The 27577-nt window shown below is 37.8% G+C and overlaps 1 long non-coding RNA gene across 1 annotated transcript in view; it reads left to right on the top strand.

Moving 5' to 3' along the window:
• Positions 1 to 8349: 8349 nt before the first annotated feature.
• Positions 8350 to 27577, top strand: part of LOC116155791 (uncharacterized) — a 332414-nt gene continuing 313186 nt past the window's right edge. Inside the window, exons 1-2 of the long non-coding RNA XR_010382050.1 lie at positions 8350 to 8459; positions 9023 to 9213. This is a non-coding gene — a long non-coding RNA (uncharacterized LOC116155791). The remainder of the gene's footprint in view (positions 8460 to 9022; positions 9214 to 27577) is intronic.

Genomic DNA, 27577 nt, shown 5'->3' with positions numbered 1-27577 from the left:
CCCAGTTCTTGTCATACCTCGAAAGATAAATTTACAGTCGGGAGACAATGCATTGTGTAGCAAAAGATTTTAAAGATTTATTTAGAAAAGAACAGGAGGTAGGCTGATCCAAGGGAAGAAAAGCAGTGGTTTTTGTTTCCCCTTTTTCCTGTACCCCCACTTAGAGGTGCTCTTTTGATTGATTGACGGCTCTTTTCCCTAGAATGCTTAGTCATGTTTGGCCCCTTTGTGCATGTCCTTACCTATGGTGTACACAGGAAAACCCATGGCAGGGTAAGGCGCTAAGCTGCAATGTTAATTATAATACAATGAACATTTCTTGCCGGCACTCATTTAGAAGTAAAGTCCCTTTATACTGGAGGCGGGCATAACACCGTCTTCCAGACCATCCTTCCTGTCCTCCACCTGTCTGCCCGGTGCCCCCACTTATCTAATTACCTAACAAAAGTACTTCTGAACTCCTATCACTCAAATTTGTATGTTAACTTCTATTAATTTAAATCAGTGACACTTGTGTTAGAGTTTTGCTTATCATTTAAGACTTTTAGCAATCGCACTGTTTGTTTCTCCATGGCTACTCTTACATTAGTAGCTCTATACATTTCACAAAGCTCTCTTAGCCACATGGATTTTAAGATTCTTTGGTGGGGGGGGATTAAATGGAATTTTTCATGGGAGAAATTAAATTCAAGTCAAACCCAGGCTTTACACAGCAAAATCCATGTTCAGATATCACGGTCTGAGGGGCAAACTCTACTTACACTGATCAGCTAGGATTATGTGATTTATCAGCTGTTACTGTTGTTTAATCAGTGAGAAAAGATTTCATTCGTGTATATATGCTGTGATTCTAGAACATATAATCTTAAAGATTACCTTGGTAATAAGAGTTTTCTATTTCTAAAAATGAATCCCAGTCTCTATTTGTGTGCTGCCAAGACTACATCAAATAGCTGAATATAGGAAGGAGTGAGTTGAAAACTTGCCAAAGTGATGGAAAAATGTTAGTACTTAGTGAAATTATTGAGAAAAAAGGGAAACGACCACATATAGGCCATCTTTTCTTTCGTATAAAGCTTAAAAAATAATTTTTAATTTCAGTAGAGATGGAATAGCATGGGCTTAACGGAGAGTTTAGAAAAGTCCCCCTCCTACATAAATTTAGGAATGAGTGGTAGAGTACTGACTAACTCAGCAGAGATCTTTCATTGGTGAACTTTTTTTTTGGCAGGGTTGGGGGTCACTCTTAGGAGGGCTGGGCAAATATTCCAGAGTGGTCAGGGAAGCAGAAGCCGAAGGAGATGCCAAGTCCATCATGGGATTTCATTTGGGACATGCTAATACTAGGCCAATTAGCTGCTAAACCACTGGCAAGTTTGATGACATGCTGCAAGGTAGGGCGTTGCCAAATTAGGAAACTCAGGTATTGTACGCCATTGCTCATTGACCCTTGGAATTTTCATCTCTGTTTCAAAAGAACTTGGCAATCTTGTGGTTTGGTTTAGAGAACCGTTTATAATATTCCCGGTGCTACACCATGACACTGATCACTTTCTCATGATTTAGGGAAGAGAGCAGAGTCAATGCCCGGGTATCTGAATAATGTGTTCGCCTGAAGCTCTGCAGACCCATTCTTTTACCTGCTCTTTTATCCATTATAATGACATTTGGTTCCACTATCCTATTAGACTCTGAACTCTTCCAGAAGAAATAGAAAAATATGAAAATGACTCATGTAAGCTGTGAACAACTAGTTAAGGGTGATAAATTTAAGTTCTGGAAATTAGTTCTTAAGTGGTAAATAAAGGCTTTTTTTTTCCAGTATTGTGATATAATTAACATACAGCACTGTATAAGTTTAAGGTGTGATACATAATTATTTGATTGACATATACTGTGAAATGATTACCACAGTAAGTTTACTTAACATTCATCATCTCACATAAATGCAAAAAGGAGGAAAAGAAAAAAAAAGTTTTTCTTATGTAAAAGCTGTTTTAACAAGGTGTTCTATAAAAAGTAGTTTTTGATTTAACAGCATTTTGATAAACAAAGGCCAGTTTCAGGGCCAAGCCAAATTTCTCCTAAACTCTAATCTTATTACTTTGAGGAGCAACTGGCCCAGCATTGTACATAAGTTTTGCAAGGCTCATAAAATAACCTCTCCCCTGAGCCTCTGGCATCCAGGCATCCAAGTGCATGTGACTTAGTAATATTTGCACAGCAGTATCCTGCATGCTTTGAGTGATGTTGCCATTTGCTGGAGTTCTCAGCAGTGCAGCTCTTCCACCCAGTTGCAACCAATTTCACTGATCAGTAGCTCTGGCTTAGCTTCACCCTCATAAATTTAATAATTCACTTGGCAGGTGCAGAGCAGACAGAGCTCAAAGAAATGTGTAGATTCTTGAAAGAGCCAGGAAAAAGACTCACTGATTTTTTTATTAGCTTTTGGATCCTGACATTTAATTTGGATAAGGGGATGATGTGGTAGTTCAGGATGCTCAGATACCAGAGATTTTTTTTTTTCAGTTCTTAAATTTTTATTCTTCTTTCCTCTGTGAAATGACGCCAATCTGTGGAATCCATTTAAGAATCATGGTTGTTAAATGTGGCCAGTTATTGGCCCATAGGGTTGGGCTAGTAAAGCATAAGAACAGAGCATCAATTTTGTGTTGACCCTTGACATTGCTGGGGGCACATGTAACTGCACTCATACAGAGACTTGGCTTACGTTATGTGTACACACACACACACACACACACACACACACACACACGGCCAGACTGTCTGCATCCAAATCTCTGTGATGCTTCTTACTAGCTGAGTAATCTTGGGCATGTTATTCAGCCTCCTTTATCTCATTTTTAATTTGCAGAAATTGATATTTCCTCTCTCATTGTGAGGATTGAACAAGTAAATAGATGTAAAACAGTTTTAAAAAGTGTCAGAAATATCAGAAACTCTCAGTGAATGTTAACTCTTATTAAAATTGTTATCCTCACTCTTATGTAAAGGTCTATCATTTGTAATTTTTTCCATATAGCCCAAAATTGATCTTTTTTAAAAATAATTTTTAAATAGGTAAGTTATTCATATGGTAAAAACTCACACAAAACTAAAATATATATAAGTTAAGTCTCCTTCCCAATTTCTGTCCTTGTGTCCCCTTTTTCCCCTTCTCAAAGGTAACCATTTTTTTCATTTCTTAAGTATCTTCCAGAGATATGTATATATAGAAATGAATTTACTCAAATCCTCTACCTAGGACTTTAAAATATATTTTGAATACCAATTGAAGATTGTTATCTATAAGGGACATATTAAATTTTCCTCATGTATATTATGACTAATCAAAATAGTACTAATCATAGTTTGAATAATAATAGCTGTCTTTGCTATGCATGCAGCAGGGACTCTGCTAAGTTCTAAAACCGAAGTATCTGATTTAGCACCTGTAGCAACCCTCTGAGGTGAGTATTGTTATCATTCCCAATTGATATATAAAGAAACGGTGGCCAAGAGAGACTACATTTCTGAGAAGTCTTTGGATATCATTTTCTTGGATGTAGATCCAGGGGACCAATTGCAAATTCCCTGATGCTAGCGAATTCTAAGTGTAATATGGGGAATTCTGTTCCATGAAACACTTTAGCAAATCTCAAGAGACCTAAAACTCTAGATATAAATACTTCCAAGGCATACTGGTGACATAATGCATGTACATATTACAGCATCTTCTTTGAGCCAAAAAGTGTCGCCTGACACGTCATGGGACAGTCCTCAGAAGTGTAATTCTGAGCAGTAGGCACTGAAAATTGTCATGCTTACTTTGGTCTGTAATGTCTTCGAGTCATTTTGTCTTTCACCAATGAAAGACTGATATTACTGGGCAAAGTGAGCCAGAGCAGCTTCTTAGATATGTTAGCATAATTTCTTATTTTTAAGGAGGAAGGTTGAGTTTTTAGGAACTGGTGGAAAGATAGAGTTGGAAGGAGTTTAAATGAGTTTCAGAAATAAATGACAAGTGAAAATGATGCAGTAGGAGACATTGTGTTCAGCTGCTGGCCTCTGTCTCCTCTGATTGCTCTCCAGCCTCAGCACAGCCCTTTTGTACTCAGGAAAGCCTCTTGGCATTCATGTGGTCCCTTTATCTTTTCTACAAGAACTTTCCTTCACACAACTGCCTATAAAATTCCAGCGTGCTAAAGTGATTGATCACTAGTTATAAGGGCAAACACAAATTATAAATAAGAGGCTTAATTATCCTGTTTGAAAATAAGGGAAGAGACTCCCTACCCTTCCCCTTTCCTAGAGCATTTAGTTTAGAAACCTAATAATTTTAAGTTCTTTTCCATTTCTTTGAAACATATGTAACTCTTTTAAAAGCTAAATAAGCCTCTTGTGAAGAATGTCTTGCTCAAGGACTTGGGAACCACCTGTCAAATATAGTCGATTAAGGAAGATAACAACCCAATCTGTGGGAGGGCAGGAGTCTGTCTTCAGTGAGCACTTCATTCCAAGTTGCAAAGCTACCTCCTTTAATAAAAATATGAGAAATTTATTTTTCCTTTGAACAAAGCCAATTAACAAACACAAATGGTCACAGAGATTACCAGGTGAATTTAGGATGAACTATGTGTGACAAATGGTGCTGTTAAGTCCTCTTATTTGAGGACTAGTTATTGGTTGTCTTAGCACAGGTGTGTAATGGGTCATATCTGCCCATCTACATAGAAAGGTGAACTTTCTTTCTGTCTTTGCAATCTCTTCAAAGGCTACCTATAATGCTCATTACACTCTAGTTTAATGCTTATTCAGTAATCAAATTGCTTTCTTTCTCTATTTTTGTGAAGAGGTTTTCTGGGTTGGAAGGATATTTTGTTTTAAATTTTATTTCCCAACATAGTATACTCTCTGTTCAGAGGCACCTGTTTTTTAACTGAGGTCAAACCTTAAAGATTATGTCACTGAAAAATTGGCCTCTGCACCCTGAAAAGCAGATTCAAACTTGGAGATAGAGTTTTGGGAGCAAGGAGCAGCTTTATTGTTTAGCCCGGCAAAGGGACTCATAGCAGGCTAATGCCTTAAAGACTGAATATTCAGGTTTTATATAAAAACTGGATGGAACAGAAAAGGTGATAACAATCAGGGCATTTTACAGAGTGCTACATTCCTCTTAACCTCATTGAATCTTCAGGAGGATCTCCGGAGGGTCTGTCTATTTGCAGATTATCAGCCTGATACCTCCTTCCTGGAGCATAGTCTTTGGGTTAAAGTTATTCTTAGTAAAGAATGAGTCAGCAAACAGTTTTGCATTAGGGAAGTCAGTTTGTTAGTTTGCTTTATACTCCTTCAATTAGAACACAAATTACTGTAGCATTTCAAGTACCAGTAAACTGAGATGGGAAGTTAATCAGGAAAACAGACTAGACATAGCCAAGGAATACCTGAAGTTCTATCCAATAGACAGTCTCTTGGAAATATGAAGTGCTTTCTTGACGGTGTGGGAGAAGGTGGGGTGGGGGGGACGGACGGGCAACTACCCTCCAGCATTTGACTCCTGTTTGGAGGACATTCACACTCTTCGAACATTAAAAGAGAGCAACTCAGCCTTGTTCATAGGAATTTCTCTGGCCTGAGAATCTGACATTGTTGCCCCTTCTAAGTTTATATATTTTCATCAAGTAATAAAAGAGACACACATTAAATTTAACATATTTTTTGAGCAGTTCAACTGTCTTTTTTACTGGGTCACTTACCAGCTTCCCCAATCTTTCCTGAGTTTTGGTAGCACTCAAATAGTATATTGTAGTTTTCCTTGCTACTAGTGATATCATCCATGAGGTTTATGTGTCCTTGAGGATAGAAACCATGTTTTATTCATCTCTGTCCCCTAAACACCTGGGCACATAGCAGTTGCTCATTAAATACTTGGACAAATAAATACGTGGGGACTTCCAATGTATAAGGCATTATAAAACACAATGAAGAATACATAGGTGATAAGAAATAGCTAATGATCCTTGAGTTTTTACATAATTGATATTGGAAAAGCCTGACACATGGGAGATAACTATCAAAAAACTTTATTGTCTCCCACTCTTGCTTTGAAATCCTCTTTTGGGATAGTTCTTCAACTACCCCATGCCTTTCCTGACTATGACTTCTTAAGACAAAATTCTGAGTTATAATTACCACCTCCAATTTTACTACATGAATACATAGTTTGAAGTTGTTTTAACTTTGAGGTGCCTCCTCTCCAGCTCAGGTCTGACAAAAAAGGGGAGCATCCTCAGTCAGGGAATGGGGAGTGGTCAGCTTCTCTTCTCTTACCTCAAGTGAGATTTTACCTACTTGGGATTTTATTTGTATGGATTTCTGGTGTTGTGGGAGAATAGGTTCTTGCCTTGTGCAAGAAAGAATTCAAGAGCAAGGCATGGTAAAGTGAAAGCAAGTTTATTTAGAGAGAAACACACTCCATAGACAGTGCAGTCTGTCTCAGAAGGGAAAACGGCTTAGGAGATACACACTCTATGGGCAAAATGTGGGCCATCTCAGAAGGGTGAGAGGAAGAGAAGCCAAGAGGTGTGAGGTGTTTAGTTTAAAGTAAAAGTAGATACTCACTCCATAGAGCGCAGGATGTCTCAGAAGGCAAGAGAGAGCGACAGAGCCAGAACAACCAAGAGGTGCGTGGTTGTTGGGTTTTATGGGCTTGGTAATTTCATATGCTAATGAGCAGGATGATTATTCCAACTACTTTGGGGAAGGGGTGAGGGTTTCCAGGAAACGCCCCCTGCCCATTTTTTGACCTTTTATGGTCAGCCGGGGAACTGTCATTGCACCTGTGGGTGCAACATGAGGCTCAAGGTCTACTGGAAGTCGCAACTTCTGCCATCTTGGTTCTAACCACTTTGTTCTGTCCTCCTCAGTGGCTGTGTCATTCCTTCAGTGGTTGTGCCGTGGCCCCTTCCCTCCTATTTCAGTGGGATGCCCTTGGACTGAGTTTCCTTTGGTCATGCCTAACAGAACAAATGGCAACTGAGTTGTTTTAGTTGTTCAGGTAAAAAGCTTTAGAGTCATCCTTGACACCTATCTTTCTTCCATGAGCTATGTCCAATTCTTCGGCAAATCCTTCAAAATTCTCCCCCACCCAGCTATTTCTCTCGCAAATGCCACTTCAGGCTGCGACCCCCACACCCTCTGTTTAAACTTTAGCACTAGTTTTCTACCTTTTCTCCCAGCAGATTCCACCTTCCACCTCTAAGTCTACTTTCCACACAGTACCCTGAGGGATCCTTTGAATATGCCAGATTGTATCATTTCATTCTTCTATCCTGAAACCCAGAAGAATTTCCATCCCTCTTCATCATGGGTGTTTAGGCCAGCTGATTTGAGAAGAGAAGGTAGAAATTGTGCCCTGTGACCCTGAATGTGTGTTTTTGCAGATAATAAATATCAGCAGAAAAAGGATTAGGAGGCTGTCATTTCACCAGTCATCCCCTAGATGACACTGTGGGACCAAGCAAATTTCTGCCCGGGTCCTGATTTCCAAGGGTCTCAGAGAGCACACTCACTTCTTGAGGAATCCTTTGCTTCAGGCAGCCTGGACTAAAACTAAAATTTCCTGGTCCTTTTTCTCTTTCTTTTTCTTCTCAACCCCAGTTTTTAAAGGGAACAGACTGTAGCTTAAAAGAAATAATTGGAAAGATTCTGAAGGGGCTGAATTCTCTCAGAGAAACAGGTTGCTGCTGTTTGATAATGTAGAATAATGGGGATCCGCGCCCAGGAGGTTGGAGGGTCAGGGCGGGTGCGGCGCGGAGAGCACTCGAGCCCCCAGGAACTCGGACTGCTCTGAGGGGCTTGTTATCGATCCAAGAGATGCCAGACTAGAAGCGTTGGCATTTGGGAAGAAAAGTTCAAAAAGTTTCATCCCAATTCGTCACTTTTACAAAACGTCTTCTTTTCTCTGAGGCCAAGCTTCTGCGAATGCAGAAACTAGGGGTTTGTCAACAGGCGGCCTGAGAGGAGCAGGTGTAGGGCGGGGGCGGCGCGGGTTTAGGGAAGCCGCTCCTCGCACCTGGGGCCGACGGGGAACTGAGCCTGCGCACATGGGGTGGGGGCGGGGGCGAGAGAGCGGACGGTCCACTCAGGCCTGCGGGGAAGGAGGAGAGCGGAGGGCAGTGCCCGCGGCCTGTCCCAGGCCAGACGCGGCCCGTCCCAGGCCAGACGCGGCCCTGAGCTGTGTCTGAGGAGGAGCCGGCCGCCCAGGGGCCAGCGGGCCGGGCACTGTACGACGCGGCGCCCCCGCGGCCCGGGACGGTCGCGCGCTGAGGGCGGACCCGGCGTGCGGTGCAGGAGGCGCGTCCAGCCTGGAGGCCGCCTCGTCCCCTCGCCTCACGAGGCCCGTGTCGGGCAGCCGCCCAGTCTTCCCCGGTCTGCGCGTCGTCCAGTCGGCTACTGTGAGTTTTTTTTCAGGTGGGCAGGGGGACCGCTGGGACTCCTCCGTGTTTAGGACGGGAGACACCAGAGTCGCTGGTTGTGTCCCGGGTTGGAAACAGTCACCACAGGCCCCTGTTGCAGCTCTTTCGCTTTGTCAGTGTATTTTCGCGGAGGCTGGAGGGCTCCCTGAGTTTCCTCTGGGTCGTGCGGAGTACAGAGAAAAATGAAATTGTGCTAAATTTTAAGAATTTCAAGACTGTGGTGGCAGAGCATTGAAACAGACTGGTCCTCCTAAGTGTGACTGATGGGCCCGGTGTGTGACTGCTCAGGTGTCGCCCATTAAGCCCACGACGCCAGCCCTGCCTCCAGGCACCCCCTTTCCAGTGTTCAACCGGGGGGTATCAGTTTTAGCCCCGTCTTCCCTACTTTCTTGACCTTTAGGGGACATTGTTGTCTGTCTCGGACCTACAGGGGAGGGACTCTCAACAAAGGGTGAAAAAAGCCGCTACCTTTTTAGAAACCATACTCGTAACCCGTCTTTTCATTCATGTTAATTTAGTGGCTGCCTTGATATCTTTCAAAGGAGCTTCCGCAAAACCGAGTGTTTCTGAAGCCCATGAACAGACACTTTCTGTGTTGTTCCGAACATGCTTGTAAAGAGGACAATCCTCGGTGTGGAAGAGCTCAAGAGAGGCCACAGCTGAACTCAGACATCAGGAGAGAGGGGCTTTGAATCTGCCTGAAAGCCATCCTGTTTTTGATGACAATGTGCAGGTATTTGGCTCTTTTTAATGCAGGGAAAAGATGTTAAGTTTCAAAAATTTTTTTTTTCATTTAAAATCTTCCAAATTATTTTCCGTCTCCTTTTTGAATGAAATTTATTTAACGTTTTGCCGTAAATAAAATTAGTTGAGTTACTATTCTCTGATTAAAAATGAATAAGCATAAGTGCTGTAGTCAATTTTTAGTAATCACACCACTCTCACACACAAGATTTCATTTAACTCGCACAGAATCCCTGTGAGGAGACCCTCACATTGCCATTTTCCAGAAGAAAAACAGTCTGAAGAATATGAAGTGACTGACCCAAGGTCACACAGCTAAGAATAAGTGGGGAATATGAGGTTGGATTCTCAGGTCAATGCAGATCTTTTATTTCCAAATCCATACCTACTCCATTGTATCACAGTGCCTTTTCAACAGATAGTCTGTTGGTATACGGATACAAAAATTCACGGGTTAATCCTTTGTTAGAGTCTCTACTTTTTGTAGCCAGAGATAGTTTCACAGTAGATTAAAATAAAATTTGGTCAGCATTACCTTTCTCTTGAAAATACTCAGTTAGTAGTCAAAGAGTGGGATAATTTTGGCCTCATTTTTAGGATGGTTTCCCATGAAGAATTCTGTGTTGAACAATATCAAAATTATGCCCACTGTGCCTTCTCCCATCAGCCAACATCTATTGCATGTATAAAAATCCTTTCTGTGTTAATATAAATAGAATAGACTAGAATTTATCTTTTATAAATCTGCCTTTCCAATTGACCTTAAGTTTTCTTTTGGTTTTTGTAGTGGTAGCCCATCTGGGGCTGAGAACACACGTATTATTTATATTTTATCAGTTTAGAGTCTGTATTTTGGTTAATAAGTTTCATCTCACATGCTTGTCTTGATGATTAGCAATGACTTTCTATAGCATTGTTGTGAAATAATGTTCTCCCACAATGTAGCCCATCATCATAAATAACACTAAAATATACCTAAGTTGTCTACCATTCCTCATCTACTATAGATTATTTATACTGGGGTTGAGGGAATCATGTTTCAATGGGTTTATTACATCTGCCATTGCCAGAAAAGTCTGCTGGTAGTCTGCTGAACATCAGCTAAATCTTCTTTAGATCATAGTGACCTGTCTGGAGGCACTAAAAATTGTTGTCTGTCTTCCTGTTGTTTATCTGGCTGCTGCACTGCATCCCAAATCTAATGCAGATTTTCCTGGCATCCTAGCAGCTCCTTGGTAGACCTCTTGCTTCCTCCTGGCAAGCCAACTGACAAATGCCAGATGCTACCTCTTGGCTTCCTTTGATTTGCCCCTCAAATATGTGGCCAGGTCTTTCCTCATGTGGTCGTCTGATTCCAAGTTTTGTGTGCTCTTCAAAGACAGGGGGTCTCAGGCACAGAAATTTTTCAGAGAGAAGTAAGTCTATGTAGAAATTTTGAGTCTCATCGACTATAGTAAAATACACAAATCAGATAATTAGAAACTTGAGAGCTGATTCAGATCGCAGCTAAAACATTAAAAGTCTCTTTATGCCAGATAAATATTTGCCAAATTTAAATCAGAAGATCATTGGAGTATGAGAATCTTAACAAGTCTCATAATTGGGCAAGCAATGGTTTCTTTAATTCAGCCTTGAATTTCAGTTTTTTAGGACACATTTAAGAGAGCCAGAGGAAGCCTGTCCTTCTAAGCACATTTAAGGGGAAGCTAATTTATGCCTGTGCATTTTTTACCCAAATTTATGGATTTGGATTTTAAGATATCAAACAGAAAGAGCAAGGTGGGAGCAAATAGCATGGGGAATAGGAGGCAGGTGACATTAAGGCGAGGGCCTCCTGGAGTCTGAAAAATACAGCTAGTTGTAGAGATCAAGTTCAACTTGAAATGGGGTTCTCAGGGGTCAGACTGCACAAGGCAGGGCTTTCGCCTCATATTGTTTGTATTAACAGATTAACTTTATTGTCCCTTTCCCCGGCAACATCTTTCTCTCAAGTTATTGATCTTTATTCAGTTACTTGTTTTTATAATTTTTTTTATTCTTAAAAGCTCCCCAAATTTGACCCTAGAGACAGATATTCATGAATGGGTGAACTGGTTCTAACACAGATTCTTTTGTGCCTCTTCACAAGATGGGATTGGAGACCTCAGTATTCATGAGTAATTCTACAGGTTTTAGTGATGGTTCTCCATTAGAATATTCTGAATGCCTCCCCTTTTCAGCTTTGCTAACTCTGAATTTTAGAGATAAGTTGAATAGGGACTCCACTTTTACAGGCTTGAAAGATGAGATCTGAATTGTCATTGCTTATGACATCTGGGGAGCATCTGAAAAAGCAGTCACTGGAACAAAAATAGTGAACAAAAGGTAGCAGTTTAACAGACTGATATGGGATGATATTTTAATGAAACAGAATTTAAGTTTAAGACCCCAAATTAAAAGTCACAAGGGTAAATTGAAAAATAAAAGATGATTTGCAATTGAGATGCTTCTCACTTGGTGACTTTATGTGTTTTCATTCAAGGTAAGGATCAAAGGGATACTTTACTTAATGGTAGATAATAAATAATAGTTCTTTGAATGTAGTTGGATAGGTCAGCTAGGTGAGAAAAAAGATTTTTTTTCTGTGAATATTTAAAAAGAAAATAGTGAAGAGCATATTCTGAAATCAAGTTAATTTGAATGTTTTATTTTTGAAAAGAAGGTCAAAGCTGTATTTAAATAATAGTTGGCTAGTTTCTTCCATCCAGTTTTTAAGCTTTCTGTTTATAGTCACTGTCAATTTGAAAGCTTAGTCTTCCAGTAGAAATAAAAGTAGCTGGGAAAACAGCGAAGCATGACTAAGTTTCTGCCTTCTGCTGTTAAAGGGATCTTCTATAGCTTCCTTCTGTTTCCTAGCTCAGAGGCAGTGTTAGAGAAGCAAAGCATTTGAGGTCAGAAATCATTTGTCAGGCTAATAGGAATGATTTTCTCAAGAGTTTCCCTAAATATGACAAAGCTAGGTGAGGGAGGGAATGTTTCCAAAATGAGAGAGAATTGCTCACATGGGAAAATTCCTCAGGTAAGCTGGTAGGTGGAGATGAAAAGGAATATATCACATTTCTTAGTGACTTAACATTGAGAAGTAGGAAGATGGTTGAAGTAATCTCTTGTTATTATCTCTTCAACTTCTATCATTTGATTAACGAGAACCTCAAGGAATTAATATTTAGAGTAATAATATGAAACATTATATTCCCCAAGTATTATCAATGAATGACTCTTTCCTTTCCACCCCATTTCTTTAATCTTATGTCCTTTTCTTTCTGGCAAGGTTACTTCTGAGCTGTTTAGTGGGTATAAAGTCCAGAAACTCCTGATGGTAAAATGTTAAATGACTATCAATATTAAAATCATAAAGAAATTAACACAGGCATGAAGAAATCTCTCTTCTGGAAAGTAAAGTAAGAGCAACACTTGTTAAATGAACTTGAAAATAAAAACATTAAAATGTATGTCAGCACATTTGCATCAATTAATGTTCAGTTTTATAAGCTGTGTGATAAAGCAGTTTTTTTTTAAAGGAACTTTTCTGCATTTTAGTATTTTATGTGCTAGTATTTGTTCTTCTCTTTGTAAGCCTAAACATGCATTTATGAGAGATGTAGGAAATATCAAAAAAAGGTAAGTATAATAAGATGTGCTTAATTTATATTAATTGATAGGGATTAATTATATGCATTTATTGGATATCTATTAAGTCCTATGCTTTGGAGATAAGAATAAAATATAAGATATAGACCCTATTCAAAGATGTTTACCACTTAGTTATGATTTTAAACTTAAGGGTCAATAATCAGAGAGGATCACTGAAAAGAGGTTTGCTGGCCCTGACTGCAAGTCTATGTGGAATTTAAAGAAGGGAAAAATCTTGAGTTGGAGTCATCTTGGGTAGCTCATTACTTTAGTATGAATGGTTTCTTTTTCACTTCCAGAGAGTAGGGAGACCTTTCCTTTCCAGGGCTAAGTCTTCTCTTTATCTCTTGCCTAAGGCAGAGGAGTAATTATTCAGAATCCTGAAGAGTTTTGGGAAGAGAAGGCAAGGGAGGAGGTGGGTAAGGTAAGAAGATTGTGGTGGGCAATTTCTGTACATCTATAGGTGTTTTAAATTAATAAAGTCTGAATTAGAAGAACGGGAAGAAAATTTAAATATTGTTTCATTACCTTAAAGTAGATGTAAAATTGTAATCTATTAACTAAGCACTATAATCTATGAGAGGTCCCTACAGGCCTTACTTCAGTGTCAAGACTTGGTTTTCCACGGATGATACATTTGACCTCAGTTACTGCTTTAACACTAAAAATAATTTTATCCAAAATTTCTTCTTTTCTTAAAAAAAAAAACCGCTTAATAATACTCTTTTGTAGACAGTGGGACAATAAGCTTTGGCCCCAGTTCAAAACAGAAGGTCACAAATCTGAGATCTGAATTTACAATGATTGTATCTTGTATTTATATGGGTTTTTACAGGTGACTTGTTTGTCATTTAAAAAGTATTTTTTTAGCTCCTGGCATTTGCCAAACACTGTTTTTAGGCCCTAGAGATACAACAGATAATAGAGATAGAGTGGTAAGTAAGACAGACTGTCTCTACTTTTGTGGAGCACATACTGTAGTTTGGGAGTGGAGAGTGAGAAAAGGGAAAATAAATGAAAAGCAAAAAAGTAGACAAGATAATTTATGAGCAGTGTTGTAAAAATAAAGAAATGGGGTGATGGGTCAAGATTGAGGTGTAGGGCCCAGGTAGATACTACATAGAAAGATTCAGATAGAACAGAGAAGGTTTCTCTGTGGAGATGGTTTTTAACCTGAGACCTGAATGAGGAGAATGGGTTGGCCATGAGGAGAACATTCCAGGCAGAGGCAGCTTCCAGAGTGAAAGCTGTGAAACTGAAGTGAACTTGGTTTGTTTGAGGAATGTGAAAAAAAGCCAGGGTGGTTGTAGTATAGTGACTGAATAGGGAGTGGTATGCATAAAATTGAAGAGGCAACAGAGGCTTGATCATGTAGGGCCTTGTAAATAATAGTGAGAAGTTTTTCATTGCTCAGTTCAATGTGCAAAGTCAAAATATTGGAAGGTGTGTATAGGAAAGCAAAGGGCCTTTATGTTTAAAAAAATACTGTTATGGCTGCATCCTGGAGAATGAATTGAGGATGGCAAGAATAGAAACAGGAAGACCAGTTGAGGATTCTGCAGGGGAAGGTCCTGGCTATTCTCATTCTTGGTGGAAGAGACTGGGATACAGAGATGCTCAGTGACTTGCCCAGGCTCATACAATCAGGAAGCAACCAAGTGAGCCTTTCTCAATTTAGTTCTCTTTCCCTCATATCCTGGATATGAAGAACTAGGAGTCTTTGAGCCTAGTTAGGAAGAACAGAAGATTTGGTGGTAGAAAGTTTCATTCAGGTTCTGGCTCTGTCACCTACAAGATGAGAGAACCTGGGGGAAGCCACTTGGTACTCAGCTTCTGTCAATTTGTGATTCTTTTTTCAGAGTTCTTATTAGATATGAGATATAATTCTTATGAGAAATAAGATTTAGAATGAAAAATACCTGTGTTTCTCAATGCAAATGAAAGAGCTATAAATTTTTAAAAGGCCTCATAAAAGTAGAAAAGTTGAAAGGGATTAAAAGTGAAGACAGCCAGGAGCTTGTCTGCCTTCCTGCATTTTAAAAATTGTACAAGTTCAAGTTAAATTGATCAGGAATATACTGATTCTGTTGTCAGTGGCTTGAGGCCAATAAAGGGGTCAGTTGTTTAGAACCCAAACCCCTTCTCTGCTGACTCTGGGAAACTTACGTCTTTGAGAAGACAAGCTATTCACCTGGAACGATATACAGACCAAAATGGAGCTGAGAAGGAGTAATATAGCTTAGTAGATGAGTGACTTATGAAGGGAAGATAATATAATAATTTTTCTTGGCGTTTCTTACTGTGTCATTTATTCTACAGAGGGATGACAACATGTTTTATGGTCTATAGAGATTGTTTTCACCTCAAGTGAATATCCGAACTCATAAGGACTCTTATTTGAGATCACAAGAGCTAGACAGTTCTGTAGTGGGTGGGCATTTGTGTGAAGAAAAAAATCACACAATCTATTTGGCATCATGTCAGCCAGAACCCTCTGGGTTTGGACTGAATGTTTCACTTTGCATCCAAGTTACATTTGTGCCCTGTTGGCACAGCCTAATGCTGATGAGTTAGATTGGGAGAAGGAAGATTGTTGTCTCACTACTTGGCTCTGGGCCATTTTGGTGCTTAAAGAAATATTGACCCCGGAACTTCCGAATAACAGCTAAGAGTGGACATGAGGAGCAGGTCAAAATTTCTTTGACAATTTAAATAGATTTTCCTGAAAATATATAAACAGTTCAAAGTCCAACACATTTTAAAAATTACTGAATTTTGATTTGGAGGCAGAAAGACTGTGACTAGGAATAATTGCACTAATTGCTTACATGGAAGCAAATCAGTTTCTTACCTGTCAGCTGTTCAACATTATCTAAATTATTTCTTCTCTTTGAACCTAAGTCTCCTAATCTAAACAATATGAGGAAACTACGTCTTCTCTGGGTTACTGTGGTGGATAAATGCAGTAATATATCTGTAAGAACTGTGTGCCTGACACATAGTAAGCATTGAACCTATGTGAATTTCTGACTAGACCAGGAGCAATGTGTTAACTGTGAGGTCTTTGGCAGAGCAGACCTGGGTCTTTTGTTTGAATATGTAAACTACCAATAATACTGACCTTTGCTTTTGTTCTATGTGGACTTTTAAATTGACAAATATTAAGTTGCTGAGCTGGGGTATAAATTAGGAGCAAAAGAAGAATACTTTCCTCAGTGGGTAGTTATCTTTTTTTTTTAAATTTAAAAATATTGCTAAAAATACTATCATCTGAGCTTTCAGCAAGCCAGTTTTTTTGCAATAGTAACATCAAATATCACTAATCACAGATCACCATAACAAATACAGTAAAGAAAATGTTTGAAATATTGAGAGAATTACCAAAATATTTCACAGAAACACAAAGTGAGCAAATACTGTTGAGAAAATGGTGGTGATAGACTTGCTTGACATACGGTTGTCAGAAACATTCAATTTGTAAAAAATGCAATATCTGCAAATCTTTTTTTTTTTTTAAGTTTTTTTAAAAAAAACCTTTTTTATTGAGTTATAATCATTTTACAATGTTGTGTCAAATTCCAGTGTAGAGCATGGTTTTTCAGTTATACATGAACATACATATATTCATTGTCGCATTTTTTATCACTGTGAGCTACCACCAGATCTTGTATACATTTCCCTGTGCTATACAGTATAATCTTGTTTATCTATTCTGCATATGCCTGTCAGTATCTACAAATTTTGAACTCCCAGTCTGTCCCTTCCTTCCCCCTCCCCCTTGGCGACTACAAGTTTGTATTCTACGTCTGTGAGTCTGTTTCTGTTTTGTATTTATGTTTTTTTTTGTTTTTTTTTTTTCGGGATTCCACATATGAGTGATCTCATATGGTATTTTTCTTTCTCTTTCTGGCTTACTTCACTTAGAATGACATTCTCCAGGGACATCCGTGTTGCTGCAAATGGCATGTTATAGTTTTTTATGGCTGAATAGTAGGTAGTTATCTGAGTAGATTTTTAGGAGTTGGAGGAAGCATGAAACAGTGGAAAGAGCTTGGACTTTCATGCCAGACAGTACTTGTCTTGAATCTTAGCTGTGCTACTTTACTAGCCCTGTGTCCGTAGTGGGGTGGAAGAAGTTGTCAATTGGACTTTATACCTACCTCTTTAAGCCAGTTTTTATCTCTGAAACATTGTTTGACTCTCCTGGTATAGCGATGAAAAATGGTCTTTGATAATTTTATCTTTTATTTTAATCCTAGGCCCCTAGATCTTAATAGAACACTACCCCTCCTCCAAAGCTTACCAGTCTTGGATCATGTTGTATCATGACTAAAGGATACTAATTAACTATTCCAACTAATTTCAGCTAAGGTGAGGATGGTTGACAGTGATTAAATATGTGACTCCTTTCAAGAAATGCTTGTACAAGTTACACAATTTTAAAATAAAATGAGTTAATATTTAAGGAATTCTTAGCCCTATAACAAGACAAATTGGGTAAATGTTTATATATAGGAAGCTTAAGTTTGTGATTTTCAAATTATATCACATATGATTTGGAAAAAAGGGATTATTTTAAATCTGAGTTTAAGTTTGTTTCAGCATAAAGCCATTTGGTGATGCTGAAACTATTTTAGTCTGTTATTGTAACAAACTCCACCCACTGTCAGTCACAGCAAAGTTTCACACATTAAATGAATGATAATCTTTCTATAGACATTTGTTAAGCACATATTGTCTTTTCATATTGGAAATAGTGGATACAGGAATATATCCCTCCCCCAACCTCCAGCATTGAGTTAATCCTTGAAGGATTTTGAACACACGGTTGTAATATATGAAGTACACTCTCCTAAGAAGGCATGTAACCTGGGACCTCCTGGCCTCTGGCTGGTAAGGATGGGCTTCTTAGAGACCGTTGAAACTGGGGCTGAGAGAAGGAGTGTGGGGTTCACCATTTGGAGGACAGTGGGAGTAGAGGGAGCAAGTGTCCTTGGATTTTACTTTGAACTCTGTACTGCTTACCAACTGAACTCACACTGGGTTATAATTGTGGTTCAGTTAATGGTATTTCCTCCTCCTCATGGACCTGCCAGCAAGCCTGAAGTGATAGTGAAGGTTGTTTAAAATATTTAGATACTTCACTGCCCTCTTACTGGATAATTCTCCGGTACAAAACAGAATTGACCTTTTGGAATACTTTTTTTTTCCTCTTTGTTTCCACAATACTACTCTCTATTCCCCTTCCTTTCTTACTGGCTTTCTTTCTGATTAACTTTCATTTGACTTCTAAATTTTGAAGTCTGCCAGGTCTTGATCCCAGGCAACCTCATTTCTCTACTTGTACCCTTTCCCTGAGTCATTTCATGAACCCCCCGGGTTACCATGGCTTTAACGACCATCCATAAGCTTATGACTCCCAAATATATCTTTCCCTGGACCCTAGATTTGTGTATTAAAATGCCCACTGACATCTCTATCTTGATAAAGGCATATAAAACTTACAATAGCCAGAGTAGAATTCATGATTCTAGCCTAAACAATTCTGTACTCACCTCTGTTCCTCACTCCTGCTCCCTCCCATATAATCTATTAAGTTTTGGTGATGAACCTTCTAAAGGATTAACTTGCATCCTTATCTACCACTCTAGTACAATTCATCATCCTTTCTCTCCTGTTCTCTTGAAAAGGCCTCCAGACTGATCTTCTTTCTACTTTCGCCTCTTTATAGTTTATTCACCATAAATCAGTCAAAGTTATGTTTTTTAAAAGACTATTTTTTGGGAGTAGTTTTAGGCTTATGGCAAAATTGAGAGGAAAGTACAGAGATTTCCCATATACCCTGTACCCCTTCACGTATATAGCCTCTCCTTTTGTCACCATCTCCCAAGAGAGTAGTGTATTTGTTACAATTGATGGATCTACCTTAACACATCATTATCACACAGTCTATTGTCATTCTTAAGTTGTATATTCTATAAGTTTAGACAAATGTTTAATGACATGTAGCCACCATAAACATGTCATATACAGTATGTTCACTGCCACCCAAATTCTTTGTGCTCTACTTATTCATCCTTCTCCTCCTCCTAAAACCCTAGCACCCATCAATCTTTAATTATCTTTGTAGTTTTGCCCTTTCCAGAATATTATATAGTTGGAACCATACAGTATATAGCCTTTTCATATTGGCTTCTTTCACTTCTTTTCACTCATACACTTATGTTTTGCCATGTCTTTTCATGCCCAGAGTTGTCTTTTAAAGTCATAAATCCGATTATGTCCTTCTTCTCACTTAAATACCTCTATTATTTTTTCAATACCCTTAGCACAAAAATCCAGCTTCTTTACCCTGGACTATGTCCCCATCTGTTCTCTTCGATTAACCTCTTACCTTCCTTCATCCTACTTACTGTGCTCCATGGTCATCTTCATGTTCTCACAAATGTCAAAATTGTTGCCACCTTCATACCTACACTTGCCATCTTGTCTGCTTGGGATGTTTATGTCCCTGTTTATTATACTAAGAGAAGTGTATTGACTTCTTGTTTCAGGTCTCACTTTAAGTTATTTCAGAGAGATCTTTTCTGGTCATACCACTTACAGGAGTCTACAGCACACTATCACAATCTGAAATTATTGTAAATGTTATTTTTTTTTTCCTCACATCTACTCTGTCACCTCTTAGGATATGAAAGTAAGCCTCTTGGGGATGATTTGGTTGACAGAAAAGACATGTAAAGATACTGGTTCATAATCCCTTACTCTTTGGGGGTCAGAAATATTTTAGAATTTAATTTTTCTCAAAAAATCATTCTAATTTTATAGAGGTGTTATGATACCTATACAATATATTATGTAGCGTCACCATCTGGGTCTAAAGCAATATCCCATAATCAAACGTGTTAGTATGTCTTTAGAGTAATTTAAGAATATTCATACTAAGTGGAATGAATGAAGTTCTTATGTTGGTTAGGTTACATTTTGCTGTCAAGTGCAATTTGGAAAAAAAGTTTTGTTTTTCAGAACTTCTCATATTTTGGAGTTGTGGATAAGGGATTGTGGAACTTTATGAAGTTTCATTAATGTTGGGTGTCAGAAGCTCCTTCCATCCTCATGAGATCTTTTTCTCCCTCTGATCCCTCCTGACTGTTCGGGAGATTGTTCTGGAGATGCCTACCTTCTCCTAGGTTCGATAATCAGTATTATATCATGTAACTGCATTACTGAAGGTTTTCTACCAGGCTGAGTGAATTAAGTCTCTTTCTCAGACACAGCTTTCCTGAGCAGCACTGCACTTCTTGCCTGAACTCTGCTCATAAGTGGCAATCCTAAAACAAAGTGATTGAATTGGAGAAGAGTAAGGACCATGAATTGCAGGATGTTTTTAGACTTGGTTGCATTGTTTCTTTTACAGACTTTGCTCTTGCTAAGTTTCATCTTAAGGCCTGATTTGAGTCTCACTTAATAAAAGATTATGAGAAAAATAATTGCTCAGTAGTAGAGAATAGAAAACTGAGAGTAATCTTATTTCATTGACTTTATCCATATAATTATTTAATAGACCATTTAGAATTTATAATAAATCAAAAATCTGGTTATTATTTTCCTGCACTGCTTTTAAAAACAGATTTAAATAGTGCTTAAAATTGTAGCCAAATTTCAGAAGGTAAACTTTTACATTGTGTTTAATTTTATAGAACAATGGTAATAGTGAAAAATGACAGGATGATCTTTGATTCATCACCAAATGTGTTGGATTGCTTAATAAAATAATCTATTATACTATTCACATGGTAAATATTTCTGCATTAAACCCGTTTAGTTTTTACATGTCACAGTGTAGATCCTGAAATGACTGAGTGGGAATAAAGTTACTGAACTTTGGATCCACTTTTGCTTCTCTGCATTTAAATAATAGGACCATTTAATTTCTGTACCACTGCTCTCCACTAAATGACAAGTGCTTTATTTACTGTTTTTTACAATGAAAATAATTTATTTCTGGATGTTGACATTTAGTCCTATGCAGCTTCTTTCCTACATATTCTTCTATGAAATTTATGGTATCAGGTCTTATGTTCAAGTCTTTGATTCATTTTGAGTTTGTTTTTGTGAATGGTGTAAGATAGGGGTCCAATTTTGTTTTTCTCTGTGTTTTCCTTTAGTTTTTACAACACTGTTGAAGAGAGTATCTTTTCCCTGTTAGGTGTTCCTAGTTCCCTTGTTGAATATTAGTTGACCATATATACAGTGGTTTCAATCTGAGTTCCCTATTCTGTTTTAGTGCTCTGTGTTTCTATTTTCGTGCCAGTCTCATACTCTTTTAATTTCTATAGGTTTGTGGTTATGGTTTGAAATCAGGAAATGTGACGCCTAGGGCTTTGTTCTTTCTCTGGATTGCTTTGGCTATTCAGGGTTTTCTGCAGTTCAATACAATTTTGGGATTGCTTTTCTTTTCCTATTTCTAGTTTTGTGAATGCCATTGGACATTTAACAGGGATTGCATTGAATCTATAGATGACTTTGAGTTATATGCACATTTTAACAATCTTAATTCTTCTGATCCATGGATATGGGCTGTCTTTCCATGTGTTTGTGTCTAGTTTGATTCCTTTCAGCAGTATTGTGAGTTTTGTTGTACAGATTTTTCACTTGCTTGGCTAAACTTATTCCTCAATATTTTATTGTTTTTGATGTTATAGTGAATGGGATCATTTTTTAAAATTTCTTTTGAAGATGTTTCATTATTAGTGTAGAGAAATGCAATTGATTTCTGTATGCTTGTTTACTATAATTGTTCTATAATTGTTTTATAACTATTCTTCTGCAAATATTCCTCCCTTCATACAAGTAATATCAGATACTTGTCTAGATCAGGATGGTGAGTGTAATGATCTATTAAGAACCAAGTCATCCTTTTGAAGCACAACACCTCATTTAAAGTCTTCTCTTTCGCAGAGTAGATTTCAAATTTGATACCTTGCAGAACAGACATTTATTGGAATTACATTAGTGAAACATGCCATTCACAGGTGCAGTTAAGCTTGAATTCTGTAGAATTCCACAGGAGAGAGAGTGCCCTACCCTGTTGCATCTCTCCACTTATTCCACCATTGACTTTTCCATGTCCCCCTATAATAAACCTTTATCATATTAAGTATTAGGATAAATGGTTCACAATTACTCCAAACTACTTAGAACACTTATTTAATCCATCTGTTTTTTATTTCTGTGTTATAGAATGTATCCATGCAGAGCGATCATCCACCCTTGCAAGAGCTCTGTAAATTTGGTATAGGTACAGATGTGAATAAAGGTAGTTTCCTCTCTTGGCCCCTCTGTTTTCACTGTTTTATATTGCTAAAGAAATTAACAAGGTAATACATTAGAAATGATTGGACAACAGTCAAATATTTTAATAAAATATTTATTGATGGACTTTGTACATGAAGATATTGTAGAGTGATTGGATAAAGTAAAATTTTTCCTTCAATGGCAAAACCCTTTACTGGCTATTAATGTACTTGGGTGGATGCAGAAATAATTCTCTGCATCTCTGTAATAGTGGTTGTCAGAAACTGGCTATTAATTTGAGAGGAATTTATTAAAATGCAGACTACCAAGACAGAGATGTAGGACATGAAGGGTAGGATCCAAATAGTCACAGTATTTGAAAAAAATAACAACAGGTGATTTTCAGAATTCTACTAGAGAAATGCATTGTCTATTTTTATTACTTAATAGTGGAGTTATCTTATATTTGCTAATGTTTCTTTTTTTTTTCTCCTTATTTTCTGTCTTCAGCAACTTTCTGTGCTTTTGTTAAATCTGATCATCTGATCCTTGGTTTTGTTATTCATACTTTTTTTTGTTAAGTTTGACATACTACCTGTCACCCAGCTTAGATTCTGATTGTTTTTATGCTTACCTAAGTTATGTGCAAAAGAGAAAATCTACTTACCTATAATAAAATGAGCTAAATCTCCTTAAAGCCAAGATACGAAATTAAAAAAAATTTTTTTTTAAGTTTTAATCTATTTCTTGGTGCCAGGGGGAGGGGCAGTCTGTCAATTATGTATTAAGTTAGACTTTCATATCCACAGTGCACATGCAACATCAAAGTTCTGAGCTAAAATAATTTCTTATTAACATTTAAGTAAGATTTTTATCTAATCCAGTCACAGTGAGAGGCAGAAACCAAAGGGGTTTAATAAGCACCTTGTCATTGAAGGTCAGGTTCCTAACAGAGCCCTTAATTAGCATGTGGAACATCTTAGGGCTGAAAAATCTTTTGCCAAGTGATTTCTTTTTTGGCCAGTTCACTCATATGGGTGATAGTGTCAAAAAACTTATGGCTGAAACTTATTTTACATGTTCTTTCCGTAATAGGGATATATTTTCTGTGCTCATGGATTCTCTGCTGACTGAATTGTTTCCTGGGGGAATGGATAGAAGAGTACTAAACATTTTCTGTAAGGTGAAGGAAATGTCAGATTCCATCAGGAATTTGGATAACAACATCATTTATAGGCATTTCATTTGGTTTTGGCTATTCAACTGCAACGAACATATTGGGGACTATAAATAATGTGGTTAAATCTTAGGGTTATCTTGTGTTTTATTTTATATATAACTCATTATGATATTATGGCGTAAGTCTCTTATTTAAGGGTTGTTCTTGATTGTTCCGGGTTGGCTTTTATGCTTTCAGTGCTATTGGTAGGGTCCTGAAATCTGTCTAACCTTGGCACTTCTCAAGCCTCATCCCTAAAGCCTATAATCCAGTCTTGTCTTTATTAAAACCCTCTCTGTTGAAAACAGAGTTTAATGAAGAATTGTCATGCTGGGACTGGGATAGAAGTGGGAAATAGTCTATTATTTCACCTTGTAGTACAGAATTTATCACATTGTTTAATGAGTAATCATAGATATGTAGGGATAGAAGGTCCTGTGTGGGTTTGCTAATAACTGCCTATTTAATATTAGATGCCATTTGACCTCACTGGCTTTCTTTTATTAAAAGTACATAAAATAAATGAATTAGATTAAATGTTCACTGGGTTCTTTCATACCAAATATTCAAAGGATCTTAGTGTTTCTAATGAAAAAAAAAGTTTTTGTCTTATTGATAAATCTAATTTTTTTAGTTTGAACCTGGGAGCAATTTTGCTGTTATAATTTGATTAATTCAATTCAAAATAGCAAGCTTTAATGAAGAACCCACTCTAGGTAGAGAACAATAAATAAATATCCTTATAGGTCACATCAGTATTCTATCAATGTTCTGTCTTCTTGGGAAGATGGGGAGCTGTTCTAAGGTAAGCAGCAAGGCTTGCTCTTGCAGAATTAAACAGGAAAGGAAATGAGCTGAACTGACCTCTGAGGAGACCAGTACCAGGCCTGGGGAATGGGCAGGAGTGGTGAGGATGCAGAGCAGAGCAACCTCCTCCTTCTGAGGCAGGACATTTCTGGGCAATATTAGAGCCCAGTACTGAGAGCAAGTAGACAAGTTAGTATACCTGCTATACCAGCTATTTCCATACCTGCTGTTAGGAACCTGGTTATATTTAAAGGACACATATAGATAAAAACTTCTATATAAATCTGTACTCTGCCAGTCCCAAATCAACTCCAAGCTCAAAACTGTATCTTGGAGGCTGTACAATAACATCTCTAAGTAATCACATTGATGAACCAGCATTTCTTTAGGACTTTTAGTTCTTTATTTAAACTGGACATACCATTTTTTCAGCTGGATTTCCAGTGCTTGAATAGGAAATTAAATGCTGCAGACACAAACCTGAGGGAGAGAGAGACCCTGGCTAAATTGGAGGAGTGATCTTAATCTGAAGCTCTGCTGTGTAGAAGAATAAGACATACAGGGGTGTTCTGAGAAGGAGAATGGCAAACTTGACAGTTGAGGAAAGAAGATGTTTCTTTTCTGTGAAGATTGACTAGAGTGAGGATGACTGTGGAGGAAGGGGGATTTAGCATGGTTATTTGGTTAATTTTTTCATTCTTAATCCTTGGTATTTGAAGGGATTAAGTCTGTTAAGTCATTTGGGAATTAATTTATGCAATTGCTTCTAGTTTAATAAAGAGATTAACATAATTTGTAGCATACTCCTGTCCATTTCTGTAACACAGCTATTAATGATTTTTAATTTTGCTCACTTCAAACTATCTTAAAGAAATGCAGTGATTCTTAAAGAAATGAGTCATCAGGCATTTTTGATTTTCCTTATTATTCTCAGGTCCATTTTAAATAGACCATTAACTTGAAGTGCATTCTTTTTTAAAATGGTGTTCTTTTTAACTGAGATTGGGTATGTCCATACTTTTATGCCTTTCTGAGTTATCATAGAAGAAACCAAAGACTTTGTTTCTGCTTTTGATTTATCAACATTGGGCACTGCCTTGCTCAGTTAGATGTCACCTCTGAATCCAGACCAGTTCTTAGTCTTTCCCCAAGAACATTTTTGACTGATAGAGTTCAAGAACCACCTATTGTTTGTTTCTGGTGCCTAAAGCAGTTATTTATCAGGAGATGAAAAAATGGATTTTATTGGAGAGCAATAACTGAAATACATTTGAAATGTTGTTAGCAGAAGCCTCAAATTAAGTTTATCACAGGCTTCAAAATGGCATGTGCCAGGAAATTCATTCTTGCTTTCAAGATAGGAAGAGGGATGACGTTATAAATGGAGGTACCTTATTCTTTTCATAAGGAAGACACTGGGAACCATTCTGGCTTGAAATGATGCCTCTTATATAAGTGAATCTCAGTTTAATTTGGAAGGTACCTACGCTCACCACTCTAGTGCAATGGCCACACCATCGAAATTAAACTTAAAGAGCCAGGCAAACTGGCAGCTGAGGTTTCCATCTCAGATATTCCATTTCAGCTTCTTTTTTCAAAATAACAGTGGTTGATCTGTTTCCTGGGTGGTTGAACTAGATGGTTTTTTTAAGTTTCCAACCAGAGGAAACAATCTAAACTTGCAACAAAATTAGTACAATTAATTATTTCCAGACCTATACACTCCCTCCTTCCTTCGAGAACTCAAAAGAGGGCTGAGAAGTTCAATAAACTGAATTTTTAAATTTTGTTCTCATTTTTCCCCTCAGTATACCTTTGGATTACCTGTGAAAAAAGAAAGGAAATTAATAATGCAAACAAGATTATAATGAAAATTATATACCAATTTGGGATAAAGCATTTTTAAATAAAATAACTTTTATCTCATACTTATGGAGCATGAACTACATAGCAGGGTATTGTGTAAACACAAATGATGTTTACAGTCAAGAAGGCCTGACATCCACCCATGGACTTTTTTCTAATTCCCTGTGGTGTACTGAGTGGTAGCAGGGTGGTGGTTAATCTCTTAAACTCAAGGGTCCGAAAGTCTGCCTTTGAGTCCCATCTCTTTCATTTGCTACCAGTGTGACTTTGGACAAGTCATTTAATCTCTTTAAATTTCTGTAAAATGGAGATGTAATCAAGCCTAGATCCCAGGGCTGTTATGAGGATTGTGAAACAATGCATAGAAAGTGCTTATCTCAGTTCCTGGTACATAGCTAGTGCTTTATAAATGGTAGTGATTATTATTATTACATTTCTTTTTTGATAGATGGGTACACACTGCCTACAGCAGCCTTTCTGAATAGGAAGTTGAAATTTACATGGCAAAATGTCACTAATTCACATTAATGGGAAATATGACCTTATGTGGAAATAGGATTATTCCAGATACAATTAGTGAAGTTAATCTGAGAGTATCCCTAATCCAGTATAGCTGATGTCTTTATGAAAAGGAGACAATTGGACATAGAGACGGAGAGTAATTTATTATGCAGCAACAGAAAACTAATGAAGGTTTTTTGTATCTTCTCTTTATCACTTCATCTCTTTCACAAGAAAGTTGAGATCATTTAATTAACAGTAGTAAAAATTAATGAGCACCTGTTTTGTGCTAGGAGTTCTGTACTAAAGAATTCCCGCTAAATATTTATATAAACTTTTCAATAATATGAGATAGATGTTAGCATCTGCTCCATTTTATCTATGTAAATACTGAGATTCTAAGGGTTAAAGTTGCTTGTGTAAGGTTCCGCAGTTGGCCTAGTGTATATTTAGATACAAATCTAAAACAGTTCGACCCCAAAGCGTTGTGCTTTAAAAGTGCTCTTGTCCACATGCCCAAACTGGTACGTGAAGTCTGTGCAATGTTCTGAGTGTCTGTGGGGCATGGGGAGGCGGAACATAACTCTTTTTCCATGGCCATCCCTTCCATACTTGATTTGGGTGGCTCTGTGGTAGAGAAGATGCTACTGGGGCTCCCAGCCAGCAATTAGTACAAATAGGGCCATGATTCTGCCCTTGATCTCAGCTCAGCTCTGTGAGAGCATGTGGATTAGACTTCTGAAGGTTCTCCTCTGCTTTTTGCTTCCAGATAAAAAGCGTTTCCAGAGAAGTGGAGGAAATTCAGCTTGTAAGAAAATGTTCATAAATGAAACTCTGAAATAATTCTTATAGTGAGTAGCCTTAGGTGACCATTTAAAAAAACGGTAAAATTTGAGGGCTCTCTCAGACCTATTTCTCCTTAGCAAAATTTAATATAACCTATAAAAATGTAGGCTTTATATTTCTCTTTTATTATCCAGTCCCCATTTTA

Source organism: Camelus dromedarius, chromosome 8 (genome assembly GCF_036321535.1).
Source record: "Camelus dromedarius isolate mCamDro1 chromosome 8, mCamDro1.pat, whole genome shotgun sequence".
In the NCBI taxonomy this organism is placed as follows: Eukaryota; Metazoa; Chordata; class Mammalia; order Artiodactyla; family Camelidae; genus Camelus; species Camelus dromedarius.
The sequence above is the reverse complement of the archived record's forward strand: the minus strand, read 5'-3'. Positions and strand labels throughout refer to the sequence as shown.